General features: G+C 37.5%; 1 protein-coding gene across 13 annotated transcripts in view; it reads left to right on the top strand.

Moving 5' to 3' along the window:
• Positions 1-18237, top strand: part of GRIK2 (glutamate ionotropic receptor kainate type subunit 2) — a 741992-nt gene that overhangs the window by 562065 nt on the left and 161690 nt on the right. The gene's annotated exons all lie outside the window — the stretch shown is intronic.

The following is an 18237-nucleotide window of genomic DNA, read 5'->3' as shown; positions in this document are numbered from 1 at the left end:
CATAGGAATCTGGAATGTTAGGTCCATGAATCAAGGCAAATGGAAGTGGTCAAACAGGAGATGGCAAGAGTAACCATCGACATCTGAGAAATCAGTGAACTAAAATGGACTGGAATGGCTGAACTGAACTCAGATGACCATTATATCTACTACTGTGGGCAAGAATACCTTAGAAGAAATGGAGTAACCATCCTAGTCAACAAGAGTCCAGAATGCAGTCCTTGGATGCAATCTCAAAAACGACAGAATGATCGCTTTTCTAAGGGAAACCATTCAATAGAGTAATCCCAGTCTATCCCCCAACCAGTAATGCTGAAGAAGCTGACGTTGAACAATTCTATGAAGACCTACAAGAACTTCTAGAACTAACACCCAAAAAAGATATCCTTTTCATTATAGGGGACTGGAATGCAAAAGTAGGAAATCATTATATACCTGGAGTAACAGGCAAATTTGGCCTAGGAGTACAAAATGAAGCAGGTCAAAGGCTAATAGAGTTTTGTCATGAGAACACACTGGTCATAGCAAACACCCTCTTCTAACAACACAAGAGAAGACTCTACACATGGACATCACCAGATGGTCAATACTAAAATCAGATTGATTATATTCTTTGCAGCCAAAGATGGAGATGCCCTATCCAGTCAGCAAAAACTAGACTGGGAGCTGAGTTTGGCTCAGATCATAAATTCCTTACTGCCAAATTCAGACATAAATTGAAGAAAGTAGGGAAAACCACTAGACCATTCATGTATGACCTAAATCAAATCCCTTATGATTATACAGTTAAAGTGAGAAGTAGATTCAAGGGATCAGATCTGATAGAGTGCCTGATGAACTATGGACAGAGGTTCATGACATTGTACAGGAGGCAGTGATCAAGACCATCCCCAAGAAAAAGGAATGCAAAAAGGTGAAATGGTTGTCTGAGGAGGCCTTACAAATAGCTGAGAAAAGAAGAGAAGTTAAAGACAAAGGATAAAAGGTAAGATATACCCATTTGAATGCAGAGTTCCAAAGCATAGCAAGGAGAGATAAGAAAGCCTTCCTCAGTGATATTGCAAAGAAATAGAGAAAAACAATAGAATGGAAAAGACTAGAGAGCTCTTCAAGAAAATTAGAGATACCAAGAGAACATGTCATGCAAAGATGGGCACAATAAAGGACAGAAATGATATGGACTTAACTGAACCAGAAGATATTAAAAAGAGGTGTCAAGAATACACAGAAGAACTATACAAAAGAGATCTTCATGACCCAGATAACCACGATGGTGTGATCACCCACCTAGAGCCAGACATCCTGTAATGCGAAGTCAAGTGGGCCTTAGGAAGCATCACTACGAACAAAGTTAGTGAGGTGATGGAATTCGGTTGAGCTATTTCAAATCCTGAAAGATGATGCTGTGAAAGTGCTGCATTCAATATGCCAGCAAATTTGGAAAACTCAGCAGTGGCCACAGGACTGGAAAAGGTCAGTTTTCAATCCAGTCCCAAAGAAAGACAATGTCAAAAGAATATTTGAACTACTGCACAGTTGTACTCATCTCACACGCTAGCAAAGTAATGCTCAAAATTCTCCAAGCCATGCTTCAACAGTTCATGAACCATGAACACCCAGATGTTCAAGCTGGATTTAGAAAACACAGAAGAACCAGAGATCAAATTCCCGATGTCCGCTGGATCATCAAGAAAGTGAGAGATTTCCAGAAGAGCATTTACTTCTGATTTATTGACTACACCGAAGCCTTTGACTATGTGGATCACACAAAACTGTGGGAAATTCTTCAGGATATGGAAATACAGACCACCTGACCTGCCTTCTGAGAAATCTGTATGCAGGTCAAGATGCAACAGTTAGAACTGGACATGGAACAACAGACTGGTTCTAAATCGGGAAAGATGTACATCAAGGCTGTATACTCTCACCCTGCTTATTTAACTTATATGCAGATTACATCATGCAAAATGCTGAGTTGCATGAAGCATAAGCTTGAATCAAAATTTCCGGGAGAAATATCAATAACCTCAGATACGTATATATATGTATACATATACATATGTATATGTATACCCCGCTCATGGCAGAAAGTGAAGAACTAAAGAGGATCTTGATGAAAGTGAAAGAGGAGAGTGAAAAAGTTGGTTTAAAGCTCAACATTCAGAAAATTAAGATCATGTTATCTGGTCCCATCACTTCATGGCAAATAGATGGGGAAACAATGGAGACAGTGACAGGCTTTATTTTGGGGGGCTCCAAAATCACTGCAGATGGTGACTGAAGCCATGAAATAAAGAGACACTTACTCCTTGGAATAAAAGCTATGACCAAGCTATACAGCATATTAAAAGTTATAGACATTACTTTGCCGACAAAGGTCCATCTAGTCAAAGCTATGGTTTTTCCAGTAGTCATGTATGGATGCGAAGTTGAACTATAAAGAAAGCTGAGCACTGAAGAATTGATATTTTTGAACTGTGATGTTGGTGAAGACTCTTGAGAGTCCCTTGGACTGCAAGAAGATCCAACTAGTCTATCCTAAAGAAATGAGTTCTGAATATTCATTGGAAAGAATGATGCTGAAGCTGAAACTCCAATACTTTGGCCACTTGATGTGAAGAACTGACTCATTTGAAAAGACCCTAATCCTGGGAAAGATTGAAGGTGGGAGGAGAAAGGGATGACAGAGGATGAGATGGTTGGATGGAATCACCAACTCAATGCACATAAGTTTGAGTAAACCCTGGAGTTGGTGATGGACAGGGAAGCCTGGTGTGCTACAGTCCATGGGGCCCAAAAGAGTCAAACGTGACTGAGCAACTGAACTGAACTGAACTGTCTCTCTTCTGATGGAAGATATACAGAAGATCTTATTATCATTTATTCTCTGTAATGTTTAAGGGAGTCTAACAAATGCACTTTGCTGGAGCAGCCTTGAAGAGATACCCCATGTCCAAGGTAAGAAAAACCCAAGTAAGATGATAGGTGTTGCGAGAGGGCATCAGATGGCAGACACACTGAAACCATACTCACAGAAAACTAGCCAATCTGATCACATGGACCATAGACTTGTCTAACTCAGTGAAACTAAGCCATGCCATGTGGGGCCACCCAAGATGGGAGGGTCATGGTGGAGAGGTCTGACTGAATGTGGTCCACAGGAGAAGGGAAGGACAAACCACGTCAGTATTATTGCCTTGAGAACCCAATGAACAGTATGAAAAGGAAAAATGATAGGATACTGAAAGGGGAATTCCCTGGGTCTGTCAGTGCCCAATATGCTACTGGAGATCAGTGGAGAAAACTCCAGAAAGAATGAAAGGATGGAGCCAAAGCAAAAACAATACCCAGTAGTGGATGTGACTGGTGACAGAAGCAAGGTCCCAAGCTGTAAAGAGCAATATTGCATAGGAACCTGGAATGTCAGGTCCATGAATCAACACAAATTGGAAGTGGTCAAACAGGAGATGGCAAGAGTGAATGTCAACATTCTAGGAATCAGTGAATTAAAATGGACTGGAATGGGTGAATTTAACTCAGATGACCATTATATCTACTACTGCAGGCAGGAATCCCTTAGAAGAAATGGAGTAGTCATCATGGTCAACAAAAGAGTCTGAAATGCAGTACTTGGATGCAATCTCAAAAGCGACAGAATGATCTCTGTTCGTTTCCAAGGCAAATCATTCAATATCACGGTAATCTAAGCCTATACCCCAACCAGTAACACTGAAGAAGCTGAAGTTGAACAGTTCTATGAAGACCTACAAGACCTTTTAGAACTAACACCCAAAAAAGATGTCCTTTTTCATTATAGGGGACTGGAATGCAAAAGTAGGAAGTCAGGAAACACCTGGAGTAACAGGCAAATTTGGCCTTGGAATACAGAATGAAGCAGGGCAAAGGCTAATAGAGTTTTGCCAAGACAATGCACTGGTCATAGCAAACACCCTCTTCCAACAACACATGAGAAGACTCTACACATGGACATCACCAGATGGTCAACACTGAAATCAGATTGATTATATTCTTTGCAGTCAAAGATGGAGAAGCTGTATACAGTCAGCAAAACCAAGACCAGGAGCTGACTGTGGCTCAGACCATGAACTCCTTATTGCCAAATTCAGATTTAAATTGAAAAAGTGGGGAAAACCACTAGACCATTCAGGTATGACCTAAACCAAAGCCCTTATGATTATACAGTAGAAGTGAGATATAAATTTAAGGGACTAGATCTGATAGATAGAGTACCTGATGAACTATGGATGGAGGTACGTGACATTGTACAGGAGACAAGGATCAAGACCATCCCCATGGAAAAGAAATGCAAAAAAGCAAAAGGTCTGAGGAGGCCTTACAAATAGCTCTGAAAAGAAGAGAAGTGGAAAGCAAAGGAGAAAAGGAAAGATATAAGCATCTGAATGCAGAGTTCCAAAGAATAGCAAGGAGAGATAAGAGAGCCTTCCTCAGAGATCAATGCAAAGAAATAGAGGAAAACAACAGAATGGGAAAGACTAGAGATCTCTTCAAGAAAATTAGAGATATCGAGGGAACATTTCATGCAAAGATGGGCTCAATAAAGGACAGAAATGGTATGGACCTAACAATAACATAAGATATTAAGAAGAGGTGGCAAGAATACACAGAAGAACTGTAAAAAAAGATCTTCATGACCCAGATAATCACGATGGTGTGATCACCCACCTAGAGCCAAACATCCTGGAATGTGAAGTCAAGTGGGCCTTAGAAAGCATCACTACGAACAAAGGTAGTGGAGGTGATGGAATTCCAGTTGAGCTCTTTCAAATCCTGGAAGATGATGCTGTGAAAGTGTTGCACTCAATATACCAGCAAATTTGGAAAACTTAGCATTGGCCACAGGACTGGAAAAGGGCAGTTTTCATTCCAATCCAAAGAAAGGCAATGCCAAAGAATGCTCAAACTACCACACAATTGCATTCATCTCACACCCTAGTAAAGTAATGCTCAAAATTCTCCAAGCCAGGCTTCAGCAGTATGTGAACCGCAAACTTCCAGATGTTCAAGCTGGTTTTAAAAAAGGCAGAGGAAACAGAGATCAAATTGCCAACATCCTCTGGATCATCGAAAAAGCAAGAGAGTTCCAGAAAAACATATATTTCTGCTTTATTGACTATGCCAAAGCCTTTGACTGTGTGGATCACAATAAACTGTGGAAAATTCTGAAAGAGATGGGAATATTAGACCACCTGACTGGCCTCTTGAAAAACCTATATGCAGGTCAGTTAGAACTGGACATGGAACAACAGACTGGTTCCAAATAGGAAAAGGAGTACGTCAAGGCTGTATATTGTCACCCTGCTTATTTAACTTATATGCAGAGTACATCATAAGAAACGCTGGGCTGGAAGAAGCACAAGCTGGAATCAAGATTGCCGGGAGAAATATCAGTATCCTCAGATATGCAGATGACACCACCCTTATGGCAGAAAGTGAAGAGGAACTAAAATGCCTCTTGATGAAAGTGAAAGAGGAGAGTGAAAAAGTTGGCTTAAAGCTCAACATTCAGAAAACGAAGATTATGGCATCTGGTCCCATCACTTCATGGGAAATAGATGGGGAAACAGTGGAAACAGTGTCAGAATTTATTTTTGGGGGGCCCCAAATTACTGCAGATGGTGATTGCAGCCATGAAATTAAAAGACGCTTACTCCTTGGAAGGAAAGTTATGACCAACCTAGATAGCATATTCAAAAGCAGAGATATTACCTTGCCAACAAAGGTCCGTCTAGTCAAGGCTATGGTTTTTCCAGTGGTCATGTATGGATGTGAGAGTTGGACTCTGAAGAAAGCTGAGTGCCAAAGAATGGACGCTTTTGAACTGTGGTGTTGGAGAAGACTCTTGAGAGTCCCTTGGACTGCAAGGAGATCCAACCAGTCCATCCTAAATTAGATCAGTCCTGCTGTTCATTGGAGGGTCTGATTCTGAAGCTGAAACTCCAGTACTTTAGCCAGCTCATGCAAAGAATTGACTCATTGGAAAAGACTCTGATGCTGGGAGGGATTGGGGGCAGGAGGAGAAGGGGACGGTAGAGGATGAGATGGCTGGATGGCATCACCGACTCAATGGACATGAGTTTGAGTGAATTCCGGGTGTTGGTGATGGACAGGGAGGCCTGGCATGCTGTGATTCATGGGCTCGCAAATAGTTGGACACGACTGAGCGACTGAACTGAACTGAGGTGACTGAACAAATGTATTGAAGAATGAATCTCTTTAAAGATCACTTCAAAAAAAATAAAGATCACTTTAATTTTTAACCTCCTCAGCATAGCTATTGTTAATCCTGTGATGGAGAATGAATTATTAGGAGCTTTGCTCCTGCTGCTGTCACGTCAGTCATGTCCGACTCTGTGTGACCCCATAGACAGCAGCCCACCAGGCTCCCCCGTCCCTGGGATTCTCCAGGCAAGAACCCTGGAATGGGTTGCCATTTCCTTCTCCAGTGAATGAAAGTGAAAAGTGAAAGTGAAGTCGCTCAGTCGTGTCCAACTCTTCAAGACCCCATGGACTGTAGCCTACCAGGCTCCTCTGTCCATGGGATTTCCCAGGCAAGAGTACTGGAGTGGGTTGCCATTGCCTTCTCCGTAGGAGCTTTAAGATGGATTATAATGCCCCTCACTTTTCCTTTTTGAGTTCATCCCACTTCCTTTAATACTACTACTGATGGAGCATTTATGTATCCGTCCAATTTCAACTCCAGGTTTTACAGGATTAATGTAAATTCTGGTAATGAATATCATTTATATTAACCCATTAGAGTAACAATGGGGCAAGTCAGTAAAATTATAGTACAGGTACACCGTATACATACTTTAACTGAAGAAGTTATTATATGTTTCCAGTTGTTTCTATGTTAATCTTTCCTGTGCAGCTGTCACCTGAGAAATGAGATTGTCATAAACACCTTTGTATCCTAAACTTTGCTCAGGCCTGGTGCATAGTCAGGTTTTGATAATCCTTTGTGAAGGAATGTTATTGCAAGAAATAGTCTGAATAAATTAATTCTAAATATTTTAAACTAAGTAATGTCCATTTTAACACTAACTGCTCATAACTGGGAAATTTAATAATATTGTTTATTTACAACTTTTATAATTTATCTATTATTTTAAAATAGATCCTGGAAAGTCTGCGTGCTTAATCAATTGTCCATTGAAGAATGGTTTACTAGAGCAGAATTATAAGTTCACAGTTCCATTAAGACGGCTCCTTGTAGTTTATAGTCATCCATTCTAGTGCTGGTACTTTTTCCTTGGTCCACCAGTTCTGTTCCCAGAGCATTTAAACTGGGGTATGAAAACAAGTTTAGCTGAAGATACGTAGGGGAAATATTAGCTTAAATCAATAAAAATGAATTGTATGAATGTTTTATAGGCTAAAGAACTAACCTGAGATTTTCAATGTCATGTTGACATGTTTCTAGTTTCTGGTTTGAAACTTCCATATAAATTTGTGTCAAAGCTGCAATTCAACATCTCTCACTTCTCAAGTACTTGTTGGATGAATATAGAATAACATTTTGAATAATATTTTAGGATTTTTTCCCTTGTGTTGTTTTTACTGTATGTTTAAATATAACCTTAGGAACTGTAGAAAGTAATAGAATGTCATTCCTACTTAAGTGATTGTCTTTTGCAGAATAAAATATTTTAACTCAAATCATAATTTTAAAAGATATTATTTTAAAATCAGGAAATCTGTAATACCAAAAATGCAGAAAGAAAATGTCAGAGACACCATCATTCAGTGCTTTGCTTATGTATATAATACATATACTAAATTCCACTTTGAAATATTAATATGCATGTTTCCAACTCTTTTTATTAGAAATTTAGTTTTCTTGAAACTCTCAATGTGAAAAAAAAAAACTTCAATTTCTGTGAACCTATTTTTTTTTTCCTGAGGGAGCTAAGTAAAGCTTAATTAATCCATAAATACATAAATTTCATGGAAATATTGCAGTGAGAAAAGAGGTAACAATTTTAGTATAGGAATATTAATTTCTAAACCATTCAATTGAGAGCTTACAATGAAATCAGATTCTGGATGGGAATGAATGGAAAACAAAATTTTAGAAAATTAACCACCTATCTCTCACCACCAAAAGAAAAATCATTGCTTTGGAGTCATGGCTCTTCTAAAGAATTATCGGTTGAGAAGTTCATTTTTCATTCTGTTATTAGTGGCAAGGTTGGTATCTTTAGGTTTCAATATCTTTTGAAATTATCAGCAGGCTTACTTAAGCACTAATAAAGTGACAGCTGCTGAAGCAGCAGCTGAATCTACTACTGTTACGGTTTAATTTTTGACTTTGCAGGGTTTTTTTTTTTTTGGCTGCTCCATACAGCCTGAGATCCTAGTTCCCAGCCAGGGACTGAACCCTTGCCCTCTGCAGTGGAAGTGCAATGTCCTAGCCACTGCATAACCAGAATTCTCTTAATTCTCTCTCTGTTGTCCTTAGTCCGATCTTCAGGTGTGAAATGATCCTTATTTTAAGAACTCATTTGACTACTTTACTTTCCATTGTGGACCTTGTGGTTGCTACTTCGGTGAAAAGCAACTATAAGGCATATTTTTCAAATATAAGCTTTTTTGTAAATCTAAAAATTGGATACTAGGTTGTATACAGTGTGTTATATATACAGTTGATGGAAGTTTAAACTTTGATATGAAATTTATACAAATTATACATCTCTCTTTCATGCTGCCAGAAATAGAGACCTAGAAATATCAGTGGTCTGAAGGAAAAGGAAGCAGGTGTTTTCGCTAAATATTTTTATTTTTATTACTGTATGGTCTTTATGACAACAATGATACAAAACCAATCTAGAAGAATTCTTTAGGAGAAAAATCAGTCAAAAGATGAACCTCAAGAATATTATCTTCTGTAAAGAAGTTTGGGGAGTGCTGGGGGTAGAGTTAACAATAGTTATAGTTTTATCCATTTATTCATCCATTTAAAATGTGTATTAATTTATTTATTATAAATTATGGCATCTGGCCCCATCACTTCATGGGAAATAGATGGGGAAACAGTGTCAGACTTTATTTTTCTGGGATCCAAAATCACTGCAGATGGTGACTGCAGCCATGAAATTAAAAGACACTTACTCCTTGGAAGGAAAGTTATGACCAACCTAGATAGCATATTCAAAAGCAGAGACATTACTTCACCAACAAAGGTTCGTCTAGTCAAGGCTATGGTTTTTCCTGTGGTCATGTATGGATGTGAGAGTTGGACTGTGAAGAAGGCTGAGCGCTGAAGAATTGATGCTTTTGAACTGTGGTGTTGGAGAAGACTCTTGAGAGTCCCTTGGACTGCAAGGAGATCCAACCAGTCCATTCTAAAGGAGATCAGCCCTGGGATTTCTTTGGAAGGAATGATGCTAAAGCTGAAACTCCAGTACTTTGGCCACCTCATGCAAAGAGGTGACTCATTGGAAAAGACTCTGATGCTGGGAGGGATTGGGGGCAAGAGGAGAAGGGGATGACAGAGGAGGAGATGGCTGGATGGCATCACTGACTCAGTGGAATGAGTCTGAGTGAACTCTTGGAGTTGGTGATGGACAGGGAGGCCTGGTGTGCTGCGATTCATGGGGTTGCAAAGAGTTGGACATGACTGAGCGACTGATCTAATCTGATCTGATTAATTAATTTGTTAATTAATGACTACTTTGTGTCAGGCACTGTACTTAGGTACTGGACATACAGAATTGTACAAAATAAAAGAAACTCCTTATTCTAAAGGAACTTCTATTCTATTACCGGTTGACAATGAGTGACATAATTGCAGGTATGATAAGTTTTATTAAGAAAATGAAAACATCAGTTCAGTTCAGTCGCTCAGTCGTGTCCAACTCTTCACGACCCCATGAATTGCAGCACGCCAGGCCTCCCTGTCCATCACCAACTCCAAGAGTTCACTCAGACTCACGTCCATCGAGTCCGTGATGCCATCCAGCCATCTCGTCCTCTGTCGTCCCCTTCTCCTCCTGCCCCCAATCCCTCCCAGCATCAGAGTCTTTTCCAGTGAGTCAACTCTTCACATGAGGTGGCCAAAGTACTGGAGTTTCGGCTTCAGCATCATTCCCTCCAAAGAAATCCCAGGGCTGATCTCCTTCAAAATGGACTGGTTGGATCTCCTTGCAGTCCAAGGGACTCTCAAGAGTCTTCTCCAACACCACGGTTCAAAAGCATCAGTTCTTCGGTGCTCAGTCTTCTTCACAGTCCAACTCTCACATCCATACATGACCACAGGAAAAACCATAGCCTTGACTAGACAGACCTTTGTTGGCAAAGTAATGTCTCTGCTTCATGGTCAGTAAATAAATGTGATAGAATGAATGGTCAGGAAAGATCCCTTTGAGTGACTGACATCAGAACAGGCACATACATGAAAGAAGAGAATAAGCTATGTGGAAGTGTAAGGGACAAGATTTCTAGGCAGAAGGAATAGCAAGTAGAAAGATCTTGAACAGAAATGTGTGCACAGGTTTGAAAATTAGCATGGGGACCAGAGTTGTTGGAACAAGAGTAATCCGACTAAGACCAGCAGGTGACTGGAACTGATACTGATGAGGTAGCCAGTGTGGTGTAGGCTGAGATTAGATTTTATTCTCCGTGTATTGGAAGTCAGTAGAAGATTCTGAGCAAGAAATGATAATTTGGTTTGTACATGTAAAAGACCAGAAAGGTCGTTCTGGTAGCAGGAGAAGAAACAGGAGAATGAGTGAGTGTGCCTGTGTCTGAAATTCACCATTTGCCCCCACGTGTGTCTTGCTGAATAGGTATTTAATGTATTTCACTCCTGACTGCAGTGTGCATGTATTTTTTCCCCCTCCTCCATGTTTTCTAAACCTACACTTAAAAGGATTCATCAAATCATCTTTTTCAAATGCCTCAGGATTGCATTTCTTTTGCTTACCCTATGCTCTTGGGTTCTATAGTATTTCTATAACTATGTAACAACAGTGTTGCACTCTATCATATAGAGTTATATGTATTTGGAAAATTTTGATCAGTTTTTTTTTTTAAGAAATGTATCCTGTTTGCAAAGCTGCAATAAAGTTGCATCTTATAGTCTATAGGCAATAAAGCTAACAATAAACCTTATTTAACATAAACCATATTCACATTCTCTGTTCATTTAATCTTGAGAAAAAGTTGAGTGTATCCAGTAGTTTCAGGGATCTCATTTTAACTTAAAAGGTTCTGATATATTTAATTTAAATTTCAGACAGATATAATAGAGTTTTGGGAAAATACAAGAAATGCTTTGTTAATGTGTGTATTCCTATGTAAAACACATGGCTTCTCCTGTGTATATTTTTCAAAATTAAAGAAATGCACATTTGAAAAAGAAAAAGACCAGAGAGATCTTTTAAATGAAAGAAATCAAAGATGACATAAACAGAGGGAGAGATATTGCATGTTCTTGGGTAGGAAAAATCAATATTGTGAAAATGATTATATTACCAAATGCAATCTACAGATTCAATGTGATCCCTATCAAATTAGCAATGGCATTTTTCACAGAACTAGAATAAAAAAATTCACAATTCATATAGAAACACAAAAGACACCGAATAGCCAAAGCAGTCTTGAGAAAAAAGAATGGAGCTGGAGGAATCAACCTTCCTGACTTCAGATTATACTACAAAGCTACTGTCATCAAGACAGTATGGTACTGGCACAAAAACAGAAATATAGACCAATGGAAGAAGATAGAAGGCCCAGAAATAAACCCATGCACCTATGGGTACCTTATTTTTGACAAAGGAGGCAAGAATATACAGTGTTGCAAAGACAGCCTCTTCAATAAATGGTGCTTGGAAAACTGGACAGCTATGTGTAAAAGAATGAAATTAGAACACTTTCTAACACCATACACAAAGAAAAATTCAAAATGGATTAAAGACCTAAATGTAAGACCAGAAACTATAAAACTCTTAGAGGAAACGTAGGCAGAACACTTGATGACATAAATCAGAGCAAGATCTCTAGAGTAATGGATGATTACCCACCTGCTAGAGTAATGGAAATGAAACAAAAGTAAAGAAGTGGGGCCTAATTAAACTTAAAAGTTTTTGCACAGCAAAGAGAACTATAAGCAGGTAAAAAGACAACCCTCAGAAGAGGAGAAAATAATAGCAAATGAAACAACTAACAAAGGATTAATTTCCAAAATGTATAAGCAACACATACAACCCAATGCCAGAAAAACAAACAACCCAATCAAAAAGTGGGGAAAAAACCTAAACAGACATTTCTCCAAAGAAGACATACAGATGGCTAACAAACATATGAAAAGATGCTCAATATCACTCATTATTAGAGAAATGCAAATCAAAACCACAATGAGATATCACCTCACACCAGTCAGAGTGGCCATCATCAAAAAGTCTACAAACAATAAATGCTGGAGAGGGCGTGGAGAAAAGGGAACACTCTTGCACTGTTGGTGGAAATGTAAACTGATACAGCCACTCTGGAAGGTGGTTATGGAGATTCCTTAAAAAACTAGGAATAAAGCCATCATACAACCCAGCAATCCTACTCCTAGGCATATACCCTGAGGAAACCAAAACTGAAAAAGACACATGTATCCCATTGTTCATTGCAGCACTATTTACAATAGCTAGAACATGAAAGCAACCTAGATGTCCATCAACAGACGAATGGATAAAGAAATTGTGGTACATATACACAATGAGATATTACTCAGCCATATAAAGGAACACATTTAAGTCAGTTCTGATGAGGTGGATGAACCTAGAACCTATTATACAGAGTGAAGTGAGTCAGAAAGAGAGATAAATATTGTATTCTAACATACATATATATAGAATCTAGAAGAATGGTACTGAAGAACTTATTTACAGGGCAGCAATGGAGAAACAGACATAGAGAATAGACTTATGGACATGGGGAGAGGTGGGGAGGGGGTGAGATGTATGGAAAGAATAACATGAAAACTTATATTACCATGTTTAAAATAGCCAACGGGAATTTGCCGTATGGCTCAGGAAACTCAAACAGGAGCTCTATATCAACCTAGAGGGGTGGAATGGGGAGGGAGATGGAGGTTCAAAAGGGAGGGGATATATGTATACCTATAGCTGATTCATGTTGAGGTTTGACAGAAAACAACAAAATTCTGTAAAGCAATTATTCTTCAATAAAAAAAGAAAGAAACAACTGGAAAAAACAATCTAAAAACCTTTCTGGTTTTCAGATGAAGAACAGATACTAATTGCACAAGACTGAAAGCAGGTATCATGCAACATTCTGACCGGGAGGATTCTCTACCATATTTACAGAAAATGAACTGTTTCTCTGAAAGTACACACAGAGGCAAAGCATTTGTTCACATTTATACGTTGTGAAGAATTTGGGAAAGTGTGCTACCACTGATAAGTGACATTTAACTTAATACACATCATTTTTTAACTAGCTTAAATGTCTTAACTAAAAACATTCCAATTTATTCATGTGCACTTACTACTTTAGTTATTTTACCCTTTTACTAAGCATTTCAGAAAACTATGGAAAAGAAAATGTTTAGAACTGGTTTTCCATTGTTAAACTGCAAGAACTTTCAGAAGTATGCATAAGATGTTTCACTGATCAGGTCACAAATAACATAACATTGTTATGTTTGATTCTTGGACTTCGTAATAAAAATTTCCTTAACATGATCAAATTTGGGGTCATTGTACCATTCATGAAGATATACTTCATTATCGAATTTTTGTATTATGGAATTAGAACTTACACCAATAAATTCTACCATTCTTCTTTGATCTTTAATGAGACATTAATCAAAGGACTGCTATTAGCTATATAACTCCACAAAAAGAATTAATCTGTTCTCCCTAGATGGTTAGTTCACCAGGAATTATATTAATGTACAAATAAATCTCATTTCTAGTATGAGATCAGAAAAAAGTTTAATTTTAAAATTCTCTGAGTGATTTCCTTTTAATTTTCTTTTAACATTTAAGTAACTTAAATTGAAACTGTTCAGCAAACATTTGCTAAGCTATTCCTTGGTGTCAGATTTGTCCAATACCCTAGAGATGTTAGATTGATTATGATCAAGGGCTAAATAAGACAGTTTGGAAGAGTTTCACATAGAATGATAGTAAATTAATCCTTATTAAATTAATAAAATAGTACTGCCTAGACATCTTTGTGAAATTTCCAGGGAGAGCTACTTTACCATTCTCTCAGTTCAGTGCAATGTGCTTTGATTGAAGAGAATGCCTGCAGGCTTCAAAGTGCTTACATTCTGATAATACAATGGCAACAATGTGTGCATTCAAAACTCTCATATTAGGTGACTTACCTGTGAAAAACTCAGAAATAACACAACAAAGTATTGTTGCATGTTAAACTGCATGGATAAGTTTATAAGTGCATAAATATTTGCTTAGGATAACTTAATGTGTACAGAATGTTCAGGGATGCCTACATTGGAGGAAAAGAATCAGAGACGTGTCATAGAATTTGTATAGTGGAGAAATGGGGAGATCATTTGGGGTATGGGAATATAGGAACTGTAGCAGAAGAATTAGTCATGATGTATTTGGATAATTGTACAGAAAATGGTGGGAAATTAATATGGTTAAATCATCTTTGGGATCAAACTGTTGAAACTCTCACAGTTCTGTTTTTTTCATCCATGGAAAAGAAATCACACTACAAATTTGGTTTATCTGTTGTGAGAATTGATGTAACTATTATGGGCAAAGTATGCAGTATAGTGTTGGCCCAGGATGAATCCATCTGAAGCTAGCTACTGCTAACATATTCCTTTTTCCTGCTATTATCACCCTCCTAATTCAGACCTTTGTCATCTCAGGCTCTTTCTTCAAGCTGTAATGCAAGTATAATTGTTTGGAAAGGTCTTCTGTGACCCAATCTGGTGGTTGAAGTGAATTCTCCCTTTCATTTGTACTATTCATGTGACACATAACAATTTAATTATTTATATTTCTTGTGATGAAATTGTTTTTAAAAATCAATTTTGACTACTGGCTCTTGCTAATCCAGGAATACTTCATTCTTTAAAATAAAATCAATTACTAAATCAATTTTCATTAAATTATATTAACCTCTCTCTACAGAGATTGAAAGTTCTGGGGTGATTCTGGTTTACCATCAAGGTCTTTTCTCCAAATGCTCAATCTTTAATAACATGATGTTTGATGGAAAAATACCACAGCTCTCATTATAAACATCTTTAATATAATAACATCTTGATTAGATTCCAAAATTATTATATTATTAATGGGTTTCTAATGAGGTCAGAGCTTATTAACGGATAATGCTATAATGTATAAGTAAGTGGTCATCTTTACTGCTGCAAGTTAGTTCTGAGGTCTCATTTTTTACATGGATTTTTAACATATCTTTGGTGTGCATTCAGTTCAGTTCAGTTCAGTCTCTCAGTCGTGTCTGACTCTTTGCGACTCCATGAATCGCAGCACTCCAGGCCACCCTGTCCATCACCAACTCCCGGAGTTCACTCAGACTCACGTCCATCGAGTCAGTGATGCCATCTAGCCATCTTGTCCTCTGTCGTCCCCTTCTCCTCCTGCCCCCAATCCCTCCCAGCATCAGAGTCTTTTCCAAAGAGTCAACTCTTCGCATGAGGTGGCCAAAGTACAGGAGTTTCAGCTTTAGCGTCATTCCTTCCAAAGAAATCCCAGGGCTGATCTTGGAAAAAGCAAGAGAGTTCCAGAAAAACATCTATTTCTGCTTTATTGGTGTGCATTAGATATGGCTTATTTTTGACAAGTGATGTTCAGTAAATTTTGTGTTTTATTTTTAATAGTTAACAACCTAGTTTTAATTAATCAACATATAACATGAATTCTACTAACTGAGGATATGGTTTAAAAGCTCTCTTATTTAAAAATAGTTAATAGGCATTTTAAAATCTGTTTTAGATTTATTGTAAAATTGTGCAGAAAGCAGAGATTCCATATATCTTCTTCTATCTTACTCCCTTAACCCTACAATTGCTTTTAATATCAGATACCATGAGTGTAGTACTTTCGTTACAAGTGATGAACTTTTATTGATATTATTAGCTAAAATCCATATTTTTCACTAAGGTTCATTCTTCTTTGGATCTTCCATTTTATGGATTCCTTTTAGTTTTATGGATTTTGATAAATGCGTAATGTCATATATCCATCATTACAGTGTCATACAGGATAGCATCACTGCCCTAAAAATGTTCTGTGCTCTACCTATTCATTACTGTCTCATCTCTGGATATCTGGGTACTCACTGATCTCTTCACTGTATTTATAGTTTTGTCTCTTCCAGAATGTCATATGTATGGAATTATATAATATGTTGTCTTTTCAGACTGGCATCTTTCACTTAGCAATTTGTATTTAGGGCCTTCTATGTCTTTTTGTGGCTTGATAGCACATTTCTTGAGGGCTTTCCAGGTGGCATAGTGGTAAAGAGTCCACCTGCCCATGCAAGAGATGCAAGAGTTGCAGGTTGGATCACTGGATTGGGAAGATCCTCCGGAATAGGAAATGGAAATCCACTACAATATTAATGCCTGGAAAATTCCATGGACAGAAGAATCTGGTGGGCTATAGTCCATGGGGTCACAAAGAGTCAACTGAGTGACTAACACACAGCACATTTCTTTAAGTTGCTGGATAATATTCTATTCTACACATGTACCACTCTGCATTTTTTTTAATTAAATGGTTAAAAGTATCTGTATCTTTTGTTTCAAATAATTGATTTATTTTATAATTGAAAGCATACTACACATATTTGTGGGGTTTTTTCCTTTAATAATTGGAATATAACTTTTTTTAGGCAGTGCTGAATAAATTTTGAAATTTGATGTATGCTTTGTCAATCATATTAATATAAGCCTATGGAACAACATCTTTGGAATAATGTAGTAAATTTGTCTTAATATATGTTACTTGAATTGTTTCTTAACTTTTGGTAATATTTTATGAATTAAAAAGTATTTTATAAGTTTAAAGCATATTCACTTACACATTTTATATGTGACAAAATTTTGCTTTCTATGTGCCTAGGAGGAGGGCAGGTTATGAAGTTAAGTGACACATGATAAAACTGCTGAATTCAATCACCAAATTAGGAATAAACCACCACTCTATGTTGTCCTTTTTTAAAAACGATATATAGATATATATATAAATCTTGTAATTATCACTTTCCTTTCCTAACTTGTTTATTTTTTCAGATGATCTTTACTTCCTTTTCTTCTGTCTTGGAGGAAGTGCTATCTCTTTTGTGGAAAACACTCTATTTTCTTGAACTCTGCACCTGACCCTCTAAATTCTGACACTATAATCTATCAATTCCCACCCTTGCTTCTGTGCATTCTTGTTTCCTTTCCAGTTCTACAAACTCTATCATGAATGAATGAATGATGTCTCCACGGTTCCATTTCCAGTTTCTGAGATGCACGTCTTAGTTAGTTTTAGTACAGATTCCAAAAGCTTAGTTTTATGCCCTTGGTTCCATTGCTAAATTCGCACTATGACAATGAACAAGTTTTTAACATCTGCGGTTTCACTTTCCATATCTGAAACTGGGACTAATAGTAGGATTGTGTAAAAATTAAATATAACACTTCAAGGAGCCTTCTTAGCACAATGCCTGTTGCATGGCAAATGCTCCAGGGATAAGTTGATATTCATTGACTTATGGATGTGAAATATGATTGTACTCTTCCCAGGACCCTGAAGATCTGTTTTTCCTTTCTGGTTGTTAGGAAATGTCTGTCTTTCTTCATTGCTACTATCAAAGGTATTCTATCCAAGCATCTCCCACGGCCCCCCACAACACACAAATGCACACAAACGCATACTCAGAATAATATTGTCAACAAACTTAGCCTCTTAGAGAAATTTCTTCCTTAAGTCCTCCAACAATCCCTGAGAAAAGGAAACAGTAAAGGGCCAACCAATTTCATTTTGTTGTACACCTTTCTATAGCTCTTTCAGATGAGCATTTCTATATATTCTCTGAAAGCTCCATATATTTATAAACATAAAAGAAATATAGAAATATAGGTTCCCATCATAGGTTGAAATAAATGCTTTGGTTATTTCAAAATATTATAATTATTTTTTGAAACACGTTAGAGCTTAAGTTCATCCCTGACAGATGGTTATAACA

Source organism: Bos grunniens, chromosome 9 (assembly GCF_055505025.1).
Source record: "Bos grunniens cultivar Pamir isolate PY7600 chromosome 9, Bosgru_T2T1.0, whole genome shotgun sequence".
NCBI lineage: Eukaryota > Metazoa > Chordata > Mammalia > Artiodactyla > Bovidae > Bos > Bos grunniens.
The sequence above is the reverse complement of the archived record's forward strand: the minus strand, read 5'-3'. Positions and strand labels throughout refer to the sequence as shown.